Source organism: Bos mutus, chromosome 2, assembly GCF_027580195.1.
Source record: "Bos mutus isolate GX-2022 chromosome 2, NWIPB_WYAK_1.1, whole genome shotgun sequence".
Lineage (NCBI taxonomy): Eukaryota > Metazoa > Chordata > Mammalia > Artiodactyla > Bovidae > Bos > Bos mutus.
The window spans coordinates 110,095,917-110,117,836 of NC_091618.1; the positions used below are offsets into that span (position 1 = coordinate 110,095,917).

At 39.8% G+C, this 21,920-nt stretch overlaps 1 protein-coding gene across 1 annotated transcript in view; it reads left to right on the plus strand.

Annotated features, from left to right (window-relative positions):
- MYO3B (myosin IIIB) overlaps positions 1-21,920 on the plus strand; it is a 444,395-nt gene that overhangs the window by 346,022 nt on the left and 76,453 nt on the right.

The following is a 21,920-nucleotide window of genomic DNA, read 5'->3' on the forward strand; positions in this document are numbered from 1 at the left end:
ATTTTTCTGCAATATATAGTAGTTTCTTAGACTTCTCAAAGTTTCTTCTTATCTGTTTCAGTGACAAAATGGTAAAATATGAAGTAGAGAATGTGTGATATATGTGTTAGGACCTTCAGTCCATATGAAATTTAACTCTTCAAGAGAGATGAGAGAGGATTCGTGTATTATGGCAGAACCTTTTAAATGAACATGCAGAAAATGATAAATCTGTCCAATGGACTAATTTCCTCACAGGCAGGTAATATTCAGGAATAAGGCCACACTGAGGTCAGGGGAAGAGTGGTGCAAAAATGGAAATTGAGGAAAAAGATCACATGGTAGAATAGAATCTATTATGCAAGAATTTGGTTGGCATTTTTCACTATCCAAACAGATAATCTCTACCTTTTAATTTGGATGTTTAGACCATTTACATCTAATGTGACTGTTGACATACTTTGGTTTATAGCAGTCATCTTGTTATTTGTTTTCTTTGTTCCATCTGGTCTTTGTTCTCTTCTAGCATTCTACTTTAAAATACATGTAAAAAGAAATTTTTAAAGCATGATTGAATAGCCAAAGGCACAGATTCTGCCTGTGGAGTCAGATCTGCCTGGATGCAAATCTCTGCTTTCCTGTTACATAGCTTCATGTAACAATTCCTTACCTCAGGACTTACACATGTAAGATGAGGGAAATGGTAATTCATAGCCAAAAGGCTGTATTGAGGATTAAATAAGCTAGTAGAAGTAAAGGGCACAGCGTGGTGTCTGGCTCATCATAACAGTACACTGTTATGTCAGGTGTTGCAATGGTACTTATGCTATTGACATTATACAAATGCAAAGTTAAATATGAAAAACGGGTCGAGAAATAAAGTTCTTATTTTGAGGCATCAAGTTTTGGTGGTATCGTTTAGGAGGAGTAAAAATATATTGCATTTTGAATTAACTACCGAAGAGACATGTTGGATTATAATCATCTTTCCCTGCCTTTAGATAAGTGTCCGCAAAAGTCAAACTTATTAATAAGTTGCTGCAAATGTTCATATGTATTTCCTGTCACTATTGCTCCTTCCTTCCCATCTAGAGGTTTCTCTGTTTGGTTTGCCACCATCACCATGAGTTCTCCTTAAACTCTTGTGAACTGTATCCTAAGTGGTCTTCCTGCTTCTTTTCTTCTCTCAACTTGCCTCATGCATGGGTATCTGAGGAGCTCTTCTAAAGCATTCCCTAATCATAACTTTCTCTTCCACCATAATCTCCAGTGGCTCCCTGTTGTTCTAGCATCAACTTTAAGCTTCTTGGCACAACATACAAGGCTGTCTCTGTTCTAACTCTTCCTGTCTTCCTTTCTAGCTCTGCCTTCACTGGTGTCTCTTCCTCATTTTGTGCTTTGGCGTACCAAACTACTCTCTGTCCTCCACGCATGCCAAGTGTGTCCTTTCTCTCCTCCGTGATTTTGTTCATGCTGTTGCCTCTGCCTCACTGTTCATTCTCGAGGTCCCCTCCATTCTTCAGAGTCCACCATGGCTCCCTCTGAGTGCTTTGACTTTCCTTTAGTACTTATCACGTCCTTCCTTGTATTACAGTTATTTACATGCATCTACTAGATTTTAAACCCTCTAGAACCATGTCTTTTCATTTCTGAATTCTGTCCTTGCAATAGCCTAGGTCCCCAAATTGAATTCTTAAGCATTCACAACTGTGATAGGATATAGTGGAAGCAAGAATGAAATAAAGCTCAAGTAAATGAGTCAGAGAAGTTTTAAACTGTACTTCTAACCATCCTGGAACAAAATAAAGGTCTCTTGTGCTGTGCTTAGTCGCTCAGTCATGTCTGACTCTTTGTGACCCCATGGATAGTGCCCCGCCAGACTCCTCTGTCCATGGTCTCTTAACACCCCCAAAGAGGTATAGCATACCAGTGGGACAAGTTTAAAAAATCCAAGCCATTTCATTTTGTTGTTATTGTTTTGAACAGGGGGAGAGGGAAGGAAGGTTTGGGCAGGAAAAAGCATTTTATAAATCAGATTCCTCTTGACCTTAGAAGCCAACAAAGATGGCTGAAGAACAAAAGATTTCCAGTTTTATTTATATGTTCACAGTGATAAGCTGCAGAAATGAGTGTATTTACTCTGTAGGAGACATTTTAGCCGGTTATACCTTTGTGTTCAATTCATTGCCTTAAATGATCCATTATTGCAATCCATGATTCTATAGAAGCCTGAGAATATTATGAGCTTTTCAGTTTTAAGAAAACACTAACATCCAACAAGCTTGCCTTCTAACTTTCAGTGAGTGCTAACTGCATTGTTTTATAAAGAGATGTGAGGGAGGTGAGGGTAGGGGAAAGCAGGGAATAAATCTAAAGTTACTTAATCAGGCCAGCTTTGCTCAGAACAGCCAGGCAAAAAAGTGTCCAGATGTGGGTGGACAAAGGCTATCTTCAGTCAGTTATTCAGGGAGTCTCAGAAATTTCCTTCATTGATCATCTGAGCCTTATATTTTTCACATGGGACAGGAAAGCACAGTATATCGAGGAAGTGCAAAACATGAATCACGTTGCCACTAATCCAGGCAGAAATTATTTAATTGGACTGACAGGCATAGATACAAACCTGATTCGCCTTTACTCAGTTCAGTTGCTCAGTTGTATCCAACTCTTGGCGACACCGTGGACTGCAGCAGTCCTTTACTATGTAAAAGTTTATTCTTCAGGCATTTGTTCTTCTCTTTATTTCTTCAGCAAACAATTATTAACACTTACTAAGTGCCAGGAACTTTCCTGGGCCAGTGCTTCTCAAACTATTTTTAAAAAGACCAAATTGGGAAAAAAAAAAAAAAACAAATTGGAATTGGATGTTTTCATTTTCAAACTGCACAGTCTGATATTTTTGTAAAATACAGTGAAATGAATTACTAGGTAAATAATCACCCATTTAGGCGTTGTGTCAATATCAAATTGATTTATAATTTTCTAAATTTCTTACTCTAACTTAAACTACTCTAAGTTTCTTCAGTGATCCAGTTGAGACCAGAGGCGAGAGTCAGCCTGTAGACCACACTTCATGGGCACTGTTCTGGTCACGTGTGACATCAAGGAACAACACAGTCAAAAAGTCCCAGTTTCATGCTGCTGCTGCTGCTAAGTCACTTCAGTCGTGTCCGACTCTGTGTGACCCCAGAGACGGCAGCCCACCAGGCTCCCCCATCCCTGGGATTCTCCAGGCAAGAATACTGGAGTGGGTTGCCATTTCCTTCTCCAATGCATGAAAGTGAAAAGTGAAAGGAAGTCGCTCAGTCGTGTCCGACTCTTCGAGACCCCATGGACTGCAGCCCACCAGGCTCCTCCGTCCATGGGATTTTCCAGGCAAGAGTACTGGAGTGGGATGCCATCGCCTTCTCCATTCATCAAAGGGACAATAAGCAATAAGCGTAATCCTAAATCAGTTGTGTGGGATGTTAGAAAGGTGAAGTATTATAGGGGAAAAAGTACAGTAAGGGAGATCGGGGGTGGTAAGCATGGAGGACGAGGATGGAGGATGGTTAACTTTTAAACGGGGTGGTCAGAGAGCACTGCACAGAGAGGGCGTGAGGAGAACATTACAAGCAGAGGGAACCGCTGAGGCAAATGCCCTGAGGAGACAGTGTGGAGTACAGGAGGAGTAGAAGGAAACCTGGGTGACTGGACCTGAGAGAGCAAGAAAGAGAATCATAGAAGGTAAGGAGCCAGGTGATGCATGTCCTACCAAACCCTGAGAATCTGGTTAAAAAGAGTGTTCTGATTCAGCAGGTCGGGGTGGCTCCTGAGATTCTGCAGTGTTAAAGAGCTTCTAGGTGGTGCCATGGTGTTGACCCAGGGTCCACATTTTGAGTAGCAAGGGTGAAATGGAAACCACTGGTTTGAGGAGAGATGATAGACATCATCAATGAAATGAGATATTCTATTAAGTTACATATTCCAGACAGCTGGAACTTTCTAAAACTATGACTCCCCTTTCATATTGAGTGTATTGGACACAGTTCTCCTTACTCACAATGTCTTGGGACATGATTATTAGTAACAGTTCACACTGGTGCTAATGCAGAGCTCCTTGGAGATCATTGTGAAATGGGACCACCTTGTGTGCTCACTCAGTCATGCCCAACTCTCTGCGACCCCATGGACTATAGCCCACCGGGCTCCTCTGTCCATGGAATTTCAGGCAAGCATACTGGAGTGGGTTGCCATTTCTTTCTCCAGGGGATCTTCCTGACCTAGAGATCGAATCTTAGTCTCCTATGTCTCCTGCATTGGTGGATAGATTCTTTACCACCGAGCCATCTACCCTTAAAATAGATGACTCTCAACTGTTATGATTTTTAGTTAATGCACCTGTTTATTTTAACTTTCTTCTCTCAACACAAAGCTGTTATTTCCTGCTATTGCTAATGTGCTCATTTTTTATAACATACCTTCCTTTTGCCTTCTCTCTTTTTCTCCTTGTGGTGGTATAAAAACCAAACTTTAATTGTTTTTTCTATATTTTAACAAAGGGAATCTGAGTTGAGGGTGTGAGGAAATCCCAGTGAAAGAAAGAAAGGGAACTGCCACAGATGTACTATCGACTTTGGGCACATACTAAGTATTTTACCCGTATTTTCTTAGTGTAAAGTGTACGCTACTAAGTTTGTGACCTACTTATTCAAGGGCCTTCATTGTCAGGGCCTGTGATACCTCACTGACATTAGGTAGTCCTGCCCTTGGTTATCTTCTTGTCTACGAGTGGTATAAATTATTCATACTTCTTTTGGAAGGTAAAAAAAGTCATTGCATTTGCTAAGAGTAACTTTAGCTATATGGCTTTTTAAAATGGAGTCTAGTACATTTTCAGGGAGCCAGGGAGAGGTGGTATTATACTAGCCTCCCCAGGGGGGTGCCTCTGGTAGCTTGCAGTGTCGGGGTATGGTAGAGTCCCCATCAAAGTGGCTTTAGAATTCAGTGATCTGGTTCCATATCGTCTTCAGATTTGCTGAGCAAGTCATACACATTTTCTTTCACCCAGTACTTCTCTAATGCCATCTACTCTTATTTTCCTGCCTTTCTCACTGCTTATTACTAAATTTTATTGGTCTTGGCAGAAGTTCAGCTATCAGAAAGCAAACTTGGGCTGTGTTTTTATCCTTGGAACCCCAAATCATTAGGGTGACCAAACATCTCAATTTTCTTAGGACTGAAGGTTTTCCAAGATGTGGATTTTTTGGAATTTTCCCAAGCAAACTAGGACAAGTTGGTCACCCTATAATAATATTGGAAGTTGAACTTGACTGGTGAAAACTAACTTTTAATTAGATCATTGTATCAGGCAAAACTGAGCCTTAGATTTATGCTACACTCTGCTACAGCTCACACTGCTGCCTGTGTTTGGAAGGGGATGCAAGCAGCTTGCCAAACCACAACCACTGTGATCGTAAAGGGCTCAGATGTCACCCATTTGACAGGGAGAGCATGTTCCTACAACAGAGACTCAAAGGCAACATAATCCCTGTTGGGAAAGCACGTGGGAGCCAGACCCTATGGAGGCAAGGCTACTGGGCCTCCCTGTCCCACACCCAGGGCCACGACAGAAAGCCACATACAAGACTTGGAGACCACCAATAATCTCTCAAGCCTCGAATCCCTGCTCTTTTTGACTCCCATAATGCTGATCCATCTTTTCTTCTTGCCTGGGTGCCACAGAATTCACCATAAACTCTCATCATGACGCCTCGGTCTCAGGACTTTTCTCAGTGCAATAGTGAAGGTACTATTGGTGTGGAATTCTTAACCTTTAGTGTGGGAGGTTCAGAGAAGGCGATGGCACCCCACTCTAGTACTCTTGCCTGGAGAGTCCCATGGACGGAGGAGCCTGGTAGGCTGCAGTCCATGAGTCCATGAAGAGTCGGACACGACTGAGCAACTTCCCTTTCACTTTTCACTTTCATGCATTGGAGAAGGAAATGGCAACCCACTCCAGTGTTCTTGCCTGGAGAATCCCAGGGAAGGCGGAGCCTGGTGGGCTGCTGTCTGTGGGGTCGCACAGAGTCAGACACGCTGAAGTGACTTAGCAGCAGCAGTAGCAGCAGTGTGGGAGGTAATCTTTCTTAAAGGATCCTTTTTAAATTGATGATTCTCAGACTTCAGTAAGTGTTAGTATCACCCGAGTGATTGTTAAAATACAAATTACTGGTCCATTCCATAGTTTCCAGTTTTGTGTGGGGTACAGGAGAGGAGGGATTTGCATTTTTATCACATTCCCGGGTTATACAATGCTACCTTTTGAGAACCACATCCCCTATCTCTATGATATTACATTGAATCAGAAAAAGTAAACTTTATATAGATGCTTTTTTATTCTTTCACTTAACAAACACTTATTGAACACTTACTGTATACCAAACACAGGCCAGGCAGTGAAATAAGACACTTAAGAGACAAATGCAATTATAACAGCTTGGTCTTTGCAGCTGTCATTTTCCAAAGCAAGTTTGGTAACATATTGAGTGTCCATATTTATCTCAAGTGGTCTCATTGAATTGTCAGGAAATTGTCCAGAACAAAGTTACAGTTACTTGTCACTTTGCTGTAGAGGAGGATGAAGGGAGTGTCCCAGACTTTTAAAAGTGTCTCAATTTATAAAATTATTAGGAATTACTGCCTTTAAAAGACTTTTGTCTTTTATAAACTCTACTACCTCTGCCAGCCTCCCACAAGGCAAAACTGCTCCAAACTCTACCAGATCTGAATATGTGCATGTATCTCTAATACATATGTCATTGCCATAAAGTTTGTTACCTGGCTTTTTGCAAAAGAATTGAAAGCATGAGGACAGATAAATGGGCAGATAAATAGAAGTAAAAAGGGGAGAAATTATAGTTCTCTTAATTCCAAATTTGATTTCTAACCTAGTGCCATTTATGTTAATCACACACCTTTCCTTTAAAAGACTTTCCTCATTCTTACTAGATCTTGTCTGGCTGTTGTTTGGTTTTGTCTTGCTTAATTTCATAATTTTGGAGAATGCAGAGTGCTTGGGTCATCAGTTGCTGTTCATGGCAGTTTACGCCGACTGAGGCCTCTGTGCAAAATTGTGGCTTTCTATAGGAACTGTGCAGAATACCTAGCAAGAGGCAAAGATTCCTTGACAGACCATTTTCCCAGAAATTTGGAGGTGATGATGATAAGGAAGAAAGGATGCAGTCCACATAGGTTGGCACCATCCACCCCTCAGCCAGCTGAATTGGCGAGATCCTGTCTCCATTGCAGGAGTTGAGGCTAGAGGGAAAAGTGGCTGCCCTTTGAGGGCTGGTGGGTAGAAGATATGGAGGTCATTTGTCAGCCACAGGTCTTATGGTCATGTACCTCAGGGAAAGCCCTGTGACAGCATGTTCTCATTCCTGCAGCTCATTAAAGCATGTTACAAAGTTGCATAGTTTTGGGACATTATTTCTGCTTAGATTGTTAATGTAAATGTATCTGAGGAAGATCAGTAGGAACTTTTCTGGTGCTTTCCTGAGTGCATTAGGTCAGGATGCACTCTTTGCCAATGCCAAGTTAGATTCTGGCATTGACCCAGGACATCAGGAGCACAGCTGCCAAACAAGCAGGGTGGGGAGGGGTGGAGGGAGTGAGTCAAGTTAGGGTGCTTGGCTTCCAGAATTTGATGTTGATGGCGTGGCTGTAAAATGTGCCAAGAGGAATTTTATTTTTACATTCTTTTCTTACTTTATGTATTTGAAACTGCATAAACTCATTGTTAACCTTGGCTGGCTCCTTTGTTTCATTTTAAAGGATTCTTTTCAACTTTAAAATGAAACACACAGTTGTGTAGTAGGAATGGAGTGATTTTTCTTCTATTTACTTTTGTTTGTTTTCCAAGATTGGGAGTAATAAATTTTATTAGTTTTTTTAAATTAATAGCTTTCTCTAGTAGTTTTGGGTTTTTAGAAAAATTGAGTGCGAAGTAGCAAGTTCCCATTTACTCTCCTCACCTTTCCCTCTCTCCCCATTTTCCCCTATTATTAACATCTTGCATTAGAGTGACTTGCTTGCTACAGTGATGAGCCAGTATTGATATATTATTATTAACAAAGTCCATAATTTACATGACAATTCAGTCTTTGCATTGTACAGTGTGTGAGTTTTGAAAAATATATAATGACATGTATCCACCATTGCAATATCAAACAGAATAGTTTTATTTGCCTAATAATCCCTTGCGCTCCATCTATTCATCCCTCTCTCTCTTACCTTAAGCTCCTGGCAACTGTTAATTTTGGCTTCCCTGATAGCTCAGTTGGTAAAGAATCTGCCTGCAATGCAGGAGACCCCAGTTCAATTCCTGGGTCAGGAAGATCCCCTGGAGAAGGGAAAGGCTACCCACTCCAGTATTCTGGCCTAGAGAAGTCCAAGGACTGTATTTTCCAGTCCAAAGAACTGGAAGCGACTTTCACTTTCACATAGTTTTACCATTTCCAGAATGTCGTATAGTTGGAATCAGACAGTGTTTAGCCTTTCCGTATTGACTTCTTTCCATTAGCAATATGTATTTAAGGTTCCTCCATGTCTTTATGTGGCTTGACAGTTTATTTCTTTTTATTGCTGAAAATAATCTGTTATATGGATGTATCACAGTTTGTTCATCCATTCACCTACTGATGGATGTCTTGGTTGCTTCCAGGTTTTGGCAATTATGAAGAAAGCTGTTATAAACATTTTTGTACAGGTTTTTGTGTAGACATAAGTTTTTCAAGTCCTTTGTGTTAATACCAAAATGTGTGGTTGCTAGATTATATGGTAAGAGTGTATGTTTACTTTTATAAGAAACTGCCAAACTCTCTTCCAAAGTGCTGCACCATTTTGCATTCCTACCAGCAGTGAATGAGAGTTCCTGTTGTTCTTCATCCTTACCAGCATTCAGTGTTGTCAGTGTTCTGGCTTTTTGCTGTTTAAATAGGTATGTAGTGGTATCTCATTGTTGTTTTAATTTTTGTTTCCCTGATGTGGAACATCTTTTCATATGCTCATTTGCTATCTGTATAACTTCTTTGGTGAAGTGTCCGTTCAGATCTTTTGCCCGTTTTTAAATTGTGCTGTTTGCTTTCTTATTTGAGGGTGTACCAGTTCTTTGTATATTTCAGTACCAGTCCTTTGTGAGATATGTGTTCTGCAAATATTCCTCCCGGTCTGGAGCTTGTCTTTTCATTCTCTCAGCAGTGTGTTTTGTGGAGCAGTAATGAATTTTTTTATGCACGTAATCAAGGAGAAAAAATTTTTTAAATAAACCTCTCGGCATAGTACCTACTCCCTAAGAAAATGAAACAGCCTAAGAGGAACAAGGTGATTGGTTGTTCAAAATGAAACAGCCTAAGAGGAACAAGGTGATTGGTTGTTCAGTAGTTGAGCGTGTAAGGACCATGACACAAATGTGTTCCTTATATTAAATGTAATCAATTCTAAGTGTTACAGGGAGGCAAGAAAGACATAGTCCAAAATTACATAAGTGGGGCGGGGGGTGGGGGGTGGAATCTGTGGTTATATGACTGTGTGCAGAACCATGGTAAGGTTTTTCTCTCTTTTCATTTTTATCTGACTCTTTAAAGTAACTAGAACTCCTAGTTACTTAAACTTGCCGCAGGAAGACTCTGGGGCTGTCTTCTTTCAGTAAAAACTGAATTTAGCAAGGGAGAAATTGTTGGTTTAAGTTCAAAGAGGGGTGGGGGAGCATGAAGTGCACCTTTACTACTCATTGATTCAAGTATTCAGTCAGCTGGTGTTTACTGAGCGGTTATTAAGTGGTGGTGGGTGCTGTGTTGGGTGCCAGTGGTATATAATGGAGCAACAGCCAAGATTGTCTCGTGGGTTTACATTCTAAGGGAGAAATAGACGAGTAAACCTGAAAGCAGATCTCTGGCCAGGATATTAATAAGAGTGGCCCCTGGAGCTATGCTCTGACAGGGGTACCCTTGTGATCTTGTGGGAGCAGAGAAGGGTCAGTGGGCTGACATCAAAGCTGAGAACTGAAGGGGATCAGGAACTGACCAGATAGAATGGAGAAGGATATCTCTGGCCCTCTGCCTGTTCCTTTTTTTGTCTTTTATATTTTTCCTACCTCCTTTCGAAGACAATGGGCTGCTTTTCTGGGTGCCTGATGTCCTCTGCCGGCATTCAGAAGTTGTTTTGTGGAATTTACTTGGCGTTTAAATGTTCTTTTGATGAATATGTGGGGGAGAAAGTGGTCTCCCCGTCCTATTCCTCTGTCATCTTAGGACCGCCTCTCTGCCTGTTCCCTTTTCACACCAGGAAAGGCTCTCACATGAGAGATGTAACATTGAGGTTGTTTTAATGTGCGTGAATGCTTAGTTGCTCAGTCATGTCTGACTCTTTGCAACCCCTTGGACTGTAGCCTGCCAGGCTCCTCTGTCCATGGGGTTTTTCAGGCAGGAATACTGGAATGGGTTGCCATTTCTTCTTCCAGGGCATCTTCCTGAACCAGGGATCAAACCTGTGTCTCCTGCAATGCAGACAGATTCTTTACCCACTGAGACATCAGATACCTTTTAAAATTCTGAAATGTAACATGCTGACAGAAAAAAAAGAAAAAAGGTTTATAAAAGAGATGGACAGTGTAATGAATTATTATGAAGTCTCTATACAATTACACCTGAGGTCAGAAAACAGAACTTGCCAGCATCTCAGAAGCCTTCTGATACCCTTTCCTGATTATGATTCTCCTCCTCCCTAGAGGTCACCCCCTAAGTGTGCGTCCTAAATACCATAGTTTGACTCCATATTATGGGCTTAATGCATGAAGACAGAGCCTGACATGTGTAAAGCACCTAATAAATGTTTAGCTGTTGCCACTGCGTTTTCCCCACTCCTCAGATAATCCTTCTGAGTACTTAATTTCAAGTTAACAACTCCTTCCTTCCTTTCTTCTGCTCAAATTGCCAAGTCTTACAGAGCGTGCTGGTTTCTAAAACTGTACTTGGTTTTTCCGCATTGCCACCACAAGTCTGAAGAGTTTATCACCTTGAAACTTTACCACATTTAAAACGAGTTGGACTAATTTGTTGATATTTTCTTTGTCTGGCAATTTGTGTATTGGGAAAGAGTTATGTTTCATTAATCCACCTAAATGGTATAAGGGATTCTGAGAGCTCCCTCTGTCTCAAAACCCCGTTTTCGTTCTCCACTATGCAGAAGGTCCGTTAGGCTGCTTGGCAGTCAGCAATTAGAACAGCCAGTCTACCCAGATATTAGGCTGGATTTGTCTAACCTAATATACATGGCGATCAGTGGTCCCAAAGGGACCCTTCCTTTTTAAAGGAAGAAATTAATGATATCCCTTTTCATTACATTGGTGCCGGGAATTTCTCTAAGCAGCCTCTTTAAAAGAACAAATTCAAACAGGCCCCAGAAACAAATGCAAGAGATCTGCAAAGCTCTTGAGGGATGAGTTACACACTATCCTAATTTCAAAGGAGAAGTTTTGATGCCAGGATACAATGGCTGGGCTCTCCCAGTGGGCTTTAAATGCCAAATTCTGCCTTTGTGTAGAAATCAGATAAGTGCAAAGAGCTCGAGGCTTGTTTCAGCTCTTAACTGATTTGTCCTCCAAAAGGACAGTTCGCATGCTAGTTCATTACCCAGGGTCTGAATGTTTGGGGTATGAGCTGGGGACAGAGCATCCTAGGATCCTCTCCAGATCTCCAAGGGTCAAATTACAAAGTGTCCATTCTGTTTGTCCTTCACTGCTATATTTATCCATGCCCAGAGCAGTTCAGCTCCCAGCCTCACACTTGCACTCTGCGCTCTGATTTTCAACTTCGGTTGCCATCTGGGGACCAGGTTCTTCTCATCTGTTGTGGGCTGCCATTCTTTGTTCTAGACTGCATCCTCTCATTCAGTTTATTAATGGTGAACCCACTTCATGTTGCAGCTTCTACCAAACAAATTCTGTGGGAAAGCGTTGGGAAAAAGTACATCACATTATCTTGCCCCATAAAGGGGAAGTTAAAATAGATGTTCCCTCCAACCCACCACTCTGAGCAAATTAACCCATCTGAAGGACAACCTATAAATAATGACTGAGTGATTAGAGGATTGAACACACACTGCATTAAAGTTCTGCTTACATTATCTGTAACCATTGAATTATAAACATTGAGCTTAGAGTGATTATCTTCTCTGTAGCACTCCTGACACATGGTCATGCAGGCTGATTTCACACATTCTTTTGCAGACCTTTTTATATCCAGAGCCCCTCTGAGAAACTAATGTAATCCACATCCCCTGATTCCAGAAAAATGGGCAAATGCACAGCTATACTATTTTGTGCATAATGCCAGGCTCTCCCCAGACATCTTCATAGTCCCATCGGGGTCTTCATCCCAGGTTAAGAATCTGTACTGGTGAAAGTAGCTGACTAACTTTGAAGACTATCAATTTCATAGTTAGAAAGCTTGATAGAAGGACTTCTCTTCCTGTTTCCCAATAACTGAACAAGAAAAAAAAAAAAAAAGTTACTTCTTTTTCCGGGTTTAGTTCTTCAACTATTTGTAGATTGTTATAGCTTTCTCTTTGGGGCCGTTCATTCTGTAATTCATCAAATAACCTTTAAAAGCTATGACCACATCCAAGACATTATTAATGCCAAGATCTAAGGCCTTGGGACTAGAAGACACACATGCAATCCAAAAAAGATAGAGCTACCTAGTTCTCAAAAATGCCAAGGCAGGTTGCTATAGTATTTTCCTTCTTCATTAAAATAAAAAAACATTGATCCCTTTAAAAAAATTTTTTTTAAACCTCAGAATTCTTGAAAAGACTAAAATATTGAACCTCATTTATTTCTCCATCACCTTAACTCTTTTTTTTAATTAAAAAATATTACTTAGCTATTGTTCAATTTTCCATGCTTCATAGAGAAGGAAAATTCTTAGAATTTTAGACTGGAAGTTGGAACTTAAAGATTGAGAAAAAATTATTTTGCTTTTTACTTTGAACTCCCTACAAAATGGGATTAATATTTTCTGAGCCACTTGTAAATGCTCAGATAATTTATACACAACATATATTAGTATTTATGCTCTCCTTGAAAGCAGTTTCTTCTTGGTTCTCATTAATATCAGTCTGAACTTAGATGCTACCCTGCTTTGACTTCTTAGGCCACTAATTTTGTAAAAATATTAATGGTCCCAGGAATCTCATATGTTGTATTTTAGAGTTTTAAAACTGCTGTTGGTTTTTCTCTTTCATCGAAGGCTGAATTATAACTAGATAGAATTTAGAAAAAAATCAAGATACAGATAAAACAAAACAAAACCTCATAAAATCCCCCAATTATAACAACAAACCTGATCAAATGTCTAGAGACGAGGTGTTTGACTTGATTTTAGGCAGTCGGTTAGCCCTCACTAAAAAGTGAATAGGTTTGATCAAGTCATGCCAGAATTCCCTAAAAGTTATATAATTCTGTAAAGAGAAGATATCTGAGTTGGTAACGAGGTATGTGTGTTGACAGAGTCTTGACTACCCCCAAGGTAGTAAAATGATTGCAATGTCTGCATTTTAGAAAATATTTTTCAGAAAATGATTGTGATTCACTATTGTAACATTTTACATACTTCCTTTGAGTCTACTCACCACCTAACAGTGTTTTCTTGCCTATCCTATTACAGTTAGTGCTCTTTACCTTGACATGGAGGCCTGAAGGTGTGAGTCTATACATGTGTGTGTATATATGAGTGTGTGTGTGTGTGTGTGTGTATAGATAGATAGATACATGCATGTATGTGTATAATAAAAAACATATGAGACAGCATCCCTGCAGGAAATAGATTGTACAGTCAAATTAGGATGGATTGAGAATTGTTAAATCAAGGGATTATTTTATAATAAAAGGTTATGGATAGAATGTAAGGAAACTATATAGGATACTATCGTACCCTGGGGGCTAGTGAGAGTGGCGCTGTTAGCATATATACCTAAAAGGTAAGGAAAGGACATGGCATCTGGAACCCAGAAGGAAAGAACCATGTGAGTAGAGGGGTCTTGAGAAGACAGATGACCTTCAGTCAAGAACACAGTCAGCACAGTATGGTACTGGCACCAAAACAGAAATATAGACCAATGGAATAAGATAGAAAGCCCAGAGATTAACTCACACACCTATGGGCACCGTATCTTTGACAAATGAGGCAAAATATACAATAGGGCAAAGATAGTCTCTTTAATAAGTGGTGCTAGGGAAACTGGTCAGCTACATGTAAAAGAATGAAATTAGAACACTTCCTAATTACCATATACAAAAGTAAACTCAAAATGGGTTAAAGACCAAAATGTAAGACTGGAAACCATAAAACTCTTAGAGGAGAATATAGGCAGAACACTCTATGACATAAATCACAACAAGGTCCTCTATGACCCACCTCCTTGAGTAATGGAAATAAAAACAAAAATAAACAAGTGGGACCTAATTAAACTTAAAAGCTTTCATACAGCAAAGGAAACTATAAACAAGGTGAAAAGACAACCCTCAGAATGGGAGAAAATAATAGCAAATGAAACAACTGACAAAGGATTAATTTCCAAAATATACAAGCAGCTTATGCAACTCAATACCAGAAAAACAAACAACCCAATTAAAAAGTGGGCAAAAGACTTAAACAGACATTTCTCCAAAGAAGACATACAGTTGGCTAATAAACACATGAAAGGACATCACTCATTATTAGAGAAATGCAAATCAAAACTGCAATGAGATATCACCTCACACCAGTCAGAATGGCCATCATCAAAAAATTTTACAAACAATAAATGCTGGAGATGGTGTGGAGAAAAGGGAACCCTCTTGCACTTTTGGTGGGAATGTAAATTGATACAGCCGCTATGGAAGACAGCATTGAAATTTCTTTAAAAACTAGGAATAAAACTACCATATGACCCAACATTCCTACTACTGGGCATATACCCCAAGAAGACCAAGACTGAAAAAGTCACGTGTAGGCCAAGGTTCATTACAGCACTATATACAATAGCTAGGACATGGAAGCAACCTAGATGTCCATTGACAGATGAAAGGATAAAGAAGCTGTGGCATATATATACAATAGAATACTAATTCAGCCATAAAAAGGAATGCATTTGAGTCAGTGCTAATGAGGTGGATAAACCTAAAGCCTATTATACAGAGTGAAGTAAGACAGAAAGAGGAAAACAAATATCGTATATTAATACATATATATGGAATCTAGAAAGATGGTACTGAAGGTACTATTTGCAGGACAGCAATGGAGATGCAGACATAGAGAGTAGACTTATGGACACGGGGGTGGGGGCGGCAGGTAGGAAGAATAGGGTAGGACTAATGGAGAGTAGCATGGAAACATACACTAACATGTAAAACAGATGCATGCTAAGTCACCTGAGTCGTGTCCAACTCTTTGTGACTCCATGGACTATAGCTCACCAGGCTCCTCTGTCCATGGGATTCTCCAGGCAAGAATACTGGAATGGGTTGCTATTCCCTTCTCCAGGAGATCTTCCCGACCTAGAGATTGAACCCACATCTCTTAAGTCTCTTGCATTGGCAGGTGGTTCTTTACCACTTGCGCCACCTGGGAAGCCCATAGCCAGTTGGAATTTGCTATATGACTCAGAGAACTCAAACCAGGGCTCTGTGACCACCTAGAGGGGTGGGATGGGGTGGGAGGTGGGAGGAAGGCTCAAGAGGAGGGGACTCATATAGGGGATATATATATATATATATATATATATATACCTATGACTGCTCTGTGTTCATTTATGGCAGAAACCAATACAATATTATAATTATCCTTCAATTAAAAATAAAAAAAAAAAGAATGTTGTCAACACACAACAACCTGACAGGAAGGGAGCTGTGGAATAAGAGAAAGTATTTTATCTCTCTTTGCTCACTTTCTTCCTTCCTTTATGTCCTGTTAGGACCCCTTATTGGCCAAGCCACTGGGAAGACAAAGTACTCCATAAGGTCAGTTTCTGGGTCAGAAACTGTGGTAGACATAGATGGAGAATGGATATGCTGGGAAGAAATGCTGCACCACTTAAAAGTACCCAATATAACTTCAGTTACTAATAAATTCACATTCCTAATAAGTTCACTCCCTTTGACAGATGAAAGATGAAAACACTTCTCTGGAATATATTTTTTAAAACAGTGCCTTAGTTAGGAATTGTTCTGTATTTAAATAAACAGACTGCAATACAGTGACTTCAACAGATAAATGTTCATTTTCTTCATGCCACCAGAACTCTGGGGGTATGCAGTTTTTTATATTGACTGAAGAGATCAAGAATGTCAGGCAAGGCCATGCCTCTGCAATTCTCTTGGCTTTTTATGATCTCAAGATGGCTGCTGGAGCTACAGCCATCACAGCTGCATTCTTTGTGAAAGGACAAAAAGGATTTTCCTGGAGGCCCTATGAAATGCCTTTTGTTTACTTCTCAGGGCCCTCCTTTATCTGCAGGAGAACCTAAAAGAAATTTGAGTTAATCAGTTTGTTGCCCCTATGAAAAAGCATTCTGTTGGGAAAGAAGCAAGCAAGAATGAATGTTGAGTAGACAACCAGTAGTGCCTACCCAATATAGACTTTAATCATCTCAGGCACATATGCTAAGGACAGAGTTTCTTGCTGGTTTCTGAACTGGGGAATTTTCAAGTCATATGAATAAAATAGTCCCTCCTTAATGATCAGATTTAGCCTTGGATCTCTCTTCATGGAATACCAAGGCCTGCAGGAAAGAGGCCACTTATAAGAGATGGTTATAAAATCCAGCTTGCTCCTTGGAAGGAAAGCTATAACAAACCTAGACAGCATATTAAAAAGCAGAGATATCACTTGGCTAACAAAGGTCCATCTAGTCAAAGCTATAGTTTTTCCATTAGTCATGTATGGATGTGAGAGTTGGACCTTTAGAAGGCTGAGTGCCGAAGAATTAACTGTGGTGTAGGAGAAGACTCTTGAGAGTTCCTTGAACTGCAAGAAGATCAAACCAGTCAATCCTTAAAGAAATCAACCCTGATTATTCATCGGAAGGGCTGATGCTGAAGCTGAAGCTCCAATACTTTGGCCACTTGATGCAAAGAGCCAACTCATTGAAAAAGACTCTGATGCTGGGAAAGATTGAAGGCAAATGGAGAAGAGGGTGGAAGAGGACAAGATGGTTTGATAACACAACCAACTCAATGGACATGAATCTGAGCAAGCTCTGGGAGATAGTGAAGGACAGGGGAGCCTGGCATGCTGCAGTCCATGGGGTTGCAAAGAGCTGGACACAACTTAGAGACTGAACAATAACAACAAATAAAATTCTAAGACAGATATTCAAGTATGTTTTGTGGAAACAGTTTGTTCAAACAAAGTGAAGCTACTTCTTATGGTAGAGTCGAGAAATGAGAGCAATGGAAAAGACACACTTTTAGAATGCTGGTAGAAGTATAAAGGAACAATTTTTACACAGAAATATTTTTCAGTGTATATTGAGGGACTTCTAAAAATGGTCAGATCCTTTATCCCAATAATTTACTCATAATCTGCCTTTTTAAAGTCTAGAAAAAGTTATGAGAACAATTAGATAAATTTGATACCACTGTACCCCATGGACTATAGCCCACCAGGCTCCTCTGTCCATAGAATTCTCCAGACAAGAATACTGGAGTGGGTAGCCATTCCCTTCTCCAAGGGATCTTCCCGACCCAGGGATCAAACCCAGGTCTCCTGCATTGCAGGCACTAGTGAAACCCATATATTATGGAATAATATATAACTATTAAAATTATATTACAAAGCATTTATGATAGCATGAGAGAATTGATTTCATTATCACATTAGCCAAGATTCTGCTGCAGTTTTTCTTGAGTATTTTAATTCTCTAGGTCTCCTTTTGCTTTAATATCCACTGAAATGACCAGAGCCTAGTATTAATAGTAGGATTATTAGTATTCTAGTATTAATAATAGGATTTATACCCTCAAACTGCCCATCAGCACCTCAAACTGAAGGAAAAAACAAACACCTCTTTAGAAAGAATTGATCAAGAGCTTTAAAGGGAAGTTCATAAAAGGAAAAAAAAATACAAATGACCTAGGACTCTATGCAAATGTTCAGCTTCAAATTTAATACAAAAAAATGAAAATTTCTTTTTTGCTTTACAAATGTAAATGAAAGTGTTAGTCACTCATCTGTATCTGACTCTACAATCCCATGGACTGTAGCCTGCCAGGCTCCTCTGTCCATGCAATTCTCCAGGCAAGAATACTGGAGTGGGTTGCCCTTCCCTTCTCCATCAGATCTTCTTGACCCAGGGATCGAACCCAGGCCCCCACATTGCAGGCAGATTCTTTAACATCTGAGCCAGCAGGGGAGCCCCAAGCTATGATTTTTAAAAAAAAAGATAATACCTGGGCTGTCAGGAAAGCAAGGAAACAAGGGCACTCATAGAATTGTTTGTGTCAGGGCAACACCCTCTTTGAGGACAAATCTGCCAATATATCATTTGACTCAGAAACACCTGCACCATAAACTTATTCTCTGTACGTAATTGGACAAGCGCATTGGAAGCAATTTATACTATTCTGTGGCTAGTTGTATTGAAGTATAAAAAAGAACCCAATGATGTTAATTCTTGGTCACTCTGAGAATTTTGATAGATGAGAAATAAGAAAGTGCTTGACATGGTACCTAGCACACAGTAGGTGCTGAATAAGTGTTTATTAAATGATAAATTGATTCAGATGGGTAGACACTTTAGGGGAAAATGAATTTTGTCTAAAAGAGCATCTTATGTTTAGTCTCATGTTGTAAATATTTCTGGTCAATGTTGGTAACCGTGGACTAGAGCTTAGGAAACAGGACACAGCCATCTGTCAAGAACAGTGGGAGACTTTAGGGATGAGATTTCTTTCTGTTTGTCTGTCTTTCCTTTCTTTTCTTTCTTGTACAAATCAGCTATGAAAATGAATGTGGTCTCCAAACAAGGCTGGAGAAAGAGATTAGTAGTGAGCCTTGGAAAAATCTGTAGGGAGCAAGGTAGACCAAATCAGGTTGCTCGGTGGTTTATTTAGCTTATGCAGTGCTTTGACTGAGAGAAAAACTAAACTGGGTCATCTGATTGACAAGCATAATCATTTTAGAAAAATTTGCATAGTCTGGAGAGATGATCTCAGGCCCTGCTGAAAGGAGGGTGTAGCTTACTTTAAAGTCTTTTCTCCTCCTTTCCTCAAACACTTTTCCCATAACACACCTGAAAAATCCCCTAACCTTTGTTGCAAAAGAATTTGACTAGAGTAATCAGTGAAGACAGTTTGAAATATTGGACTTCATATCAGCAGGTTATAGCACATTAAAATACTCTTGGATTTTAATGATGAAAATATGTTGAAATAGAAACTTCTGCAGGTTGCATTATTTTCTCAGAAATTCCCAAAAGAATATGCTTAAATCACTTAATGTAAGAAAGTATCTAAAATAGGTTAAGAGACTTGTTCTTCACTGTTTAAGCTACAAAGGGAAGGATGAAGTAATGCTGCTGAGTAAGAAGGACTTTGACTAGAAAATTCAGTTTATGTGCATAACATGGTATCTAAGAAAAAATGAGCTTTAGAAAATGGCTATGGCATTATTATTTTACTGATTGTAATACTTGAGAATTTTTACCATGTAAATTGTATAGACAACTAAAGAAAATAAAGCTTACATTTTAGGTTCATTTTGAATATGCATTATGGCTAGAATTCCATCATTTGAATTTTTCTAAGTTCTGCTTACCCCAGAAACTAAATATTATTACCCATTTTATGGGGAAAGCTATGAGTGGCTGGTGAGAAAAATCTTAATTTTTTCCACAGCATTAACATTATCTGCACCAAACTTATTCAAAGTATGGGAATCTATGGTATTATCAGATCATGCCAGCAAAAGAAAGCTCAATTTTTAAAAAATTATACACCAAGTGTGAATGGGTTTGGCATTTTGAAAAGGGTCTCATTCTCAGTACGTAAATCCTCTCTGTATCATTCTGAAGCTCAGATGTTTCTGATTAGTGTCCTGCTGTCTCACTGGTACCTCCTAGAAGTCAGAAAGATTAGTAGAGTGCATGCAGTCCTCACATCTCAGCATGATTGAGTCCAGGTTTGAGAGGAGGGCAGTGACCTGATGAAGAAATACAGCCTTCTCTGGCTGAGTCACACACTTAGAGCCCTAGAACTTTAGCACAGATATTCGTCAGCCATCTAACCTTTAATATTGTCATATTTTTAAATGAGAACTCAACCCAGTGGCCTGTAGGAAACAGATTATAGAATTTTTGCAAGCAACCTTCAGTTAAAACAAAAATTTGAACTGCATTCATTGTCATGAAGAGAATGTTGTCTTTCCAGAGACTCTAAGAGCAAAAATAAAATGATGCAATGCAGGATGAAGAGGGAATGATTTCAGTTATTAACCTAATGTTTAGTTATAAGCTTATTATTATAATACGATTATATATTTATATGGTTAGATAGCATACAAGATGGTTAGAGAGCATCACCAACTCAATGGACATGAATGGGAGCAAATACCCGGAGGTAGTGGAGGATAGAGGACGGTGGGCCACAGTTCATGGGGTCACAAAGAGTTGGACATGACTTAACAACTGAACAACAACAATAATAATTATAATATATTTCTACTGAAACTGTCATTCTGATGCCAAAATCAAAACTAGATGAGTGTTAATGAAATTAATAAGAATTTCAATAAGATCTTTGTAAATTTCTCTAAGTTTCGCAACTGAAAATATTAAATTTCTCCCCTACCAATGAATTTTAGGTGATGCTAGTGAAGATTGTGGGAGATTCAAAGAATGGGACTTATAGAAATATTTGAAACTCTTTGGACCTGAAAGTGTGACATTGCTTTGTTCATATAAAGTCATGTAATGAAAGGTTTAAGAAAGTTAACAGGATACAGATCCAATCAGAGACTGAAGAAGTTTTAAACCACTGAGCTTCACTTCTGATCAGCATAAGATGTTTTGTTTGGGGCCTTTGGCTGAAGTTGGAAAGGAATGATTTGACTTGCTGAGTGGATGCTGAGATGCCTCCAGGCAGAAAGTCCAATGGAAAAGAACAACACAGAGCCAGAGTCACAAAGTGAATGCCACTGTGAAGAAAGCCATACCTTTTACTGCTTCTTATGCGGAACAGAAATAATTACAAGTGTTTGGAAATTAGGGTCTTAAGTAGTCTTCAGTTCAGTTCAGTCGCTCTGTCGTGTCCGACTCTTTGTGACCCCATGAATCCCAGCACGCCAGGCCTCCCTGTCCATCACCAACTCCCGGAGTTCACTCAAACTCATATGCATTGTGTTGGTGATGCCATCCAGCCATCTCATCCTCTGTCATCCCCTTCTCCTCCTGCCCCCAATCCCTCCCAGCATTAGAGTCTTTTCCAATGAGTCAACTCTTCGCATGAGGTGGCCAAAGTACTGGAGTTTCACCTTCACCATCACCCCTTCCAATGAACACCCAGGACTGATCTCCTTTAGGAGGGACTGGTTGGATCTCCTTGCAGTCCAAGGGACTCTCAGGAGTCTTCTCCAACACCACAGTTCAAAAGCATCAACTCTTCGGCGCTCAGCTTTCTTCACAGTCAAACTCTCACATCCATACATGACAACTGGAAAAACCATAGCCTTGACTAGACAGACCTTTGTTGGCAAAGTAATGTCTCTGCTTTTGAATATGCTATCTAGGTTGGTCATAACTTTCCTTCCAAGGAGTAAGCGTCTTTTAATTTAATGGCTGCAATCACCATCTGCAGTGATTTTGGAGCCCCCCAAAATAAAATCTGACACTGTTTCCCCATCTATTTCCCATGAAGTGATGGGACC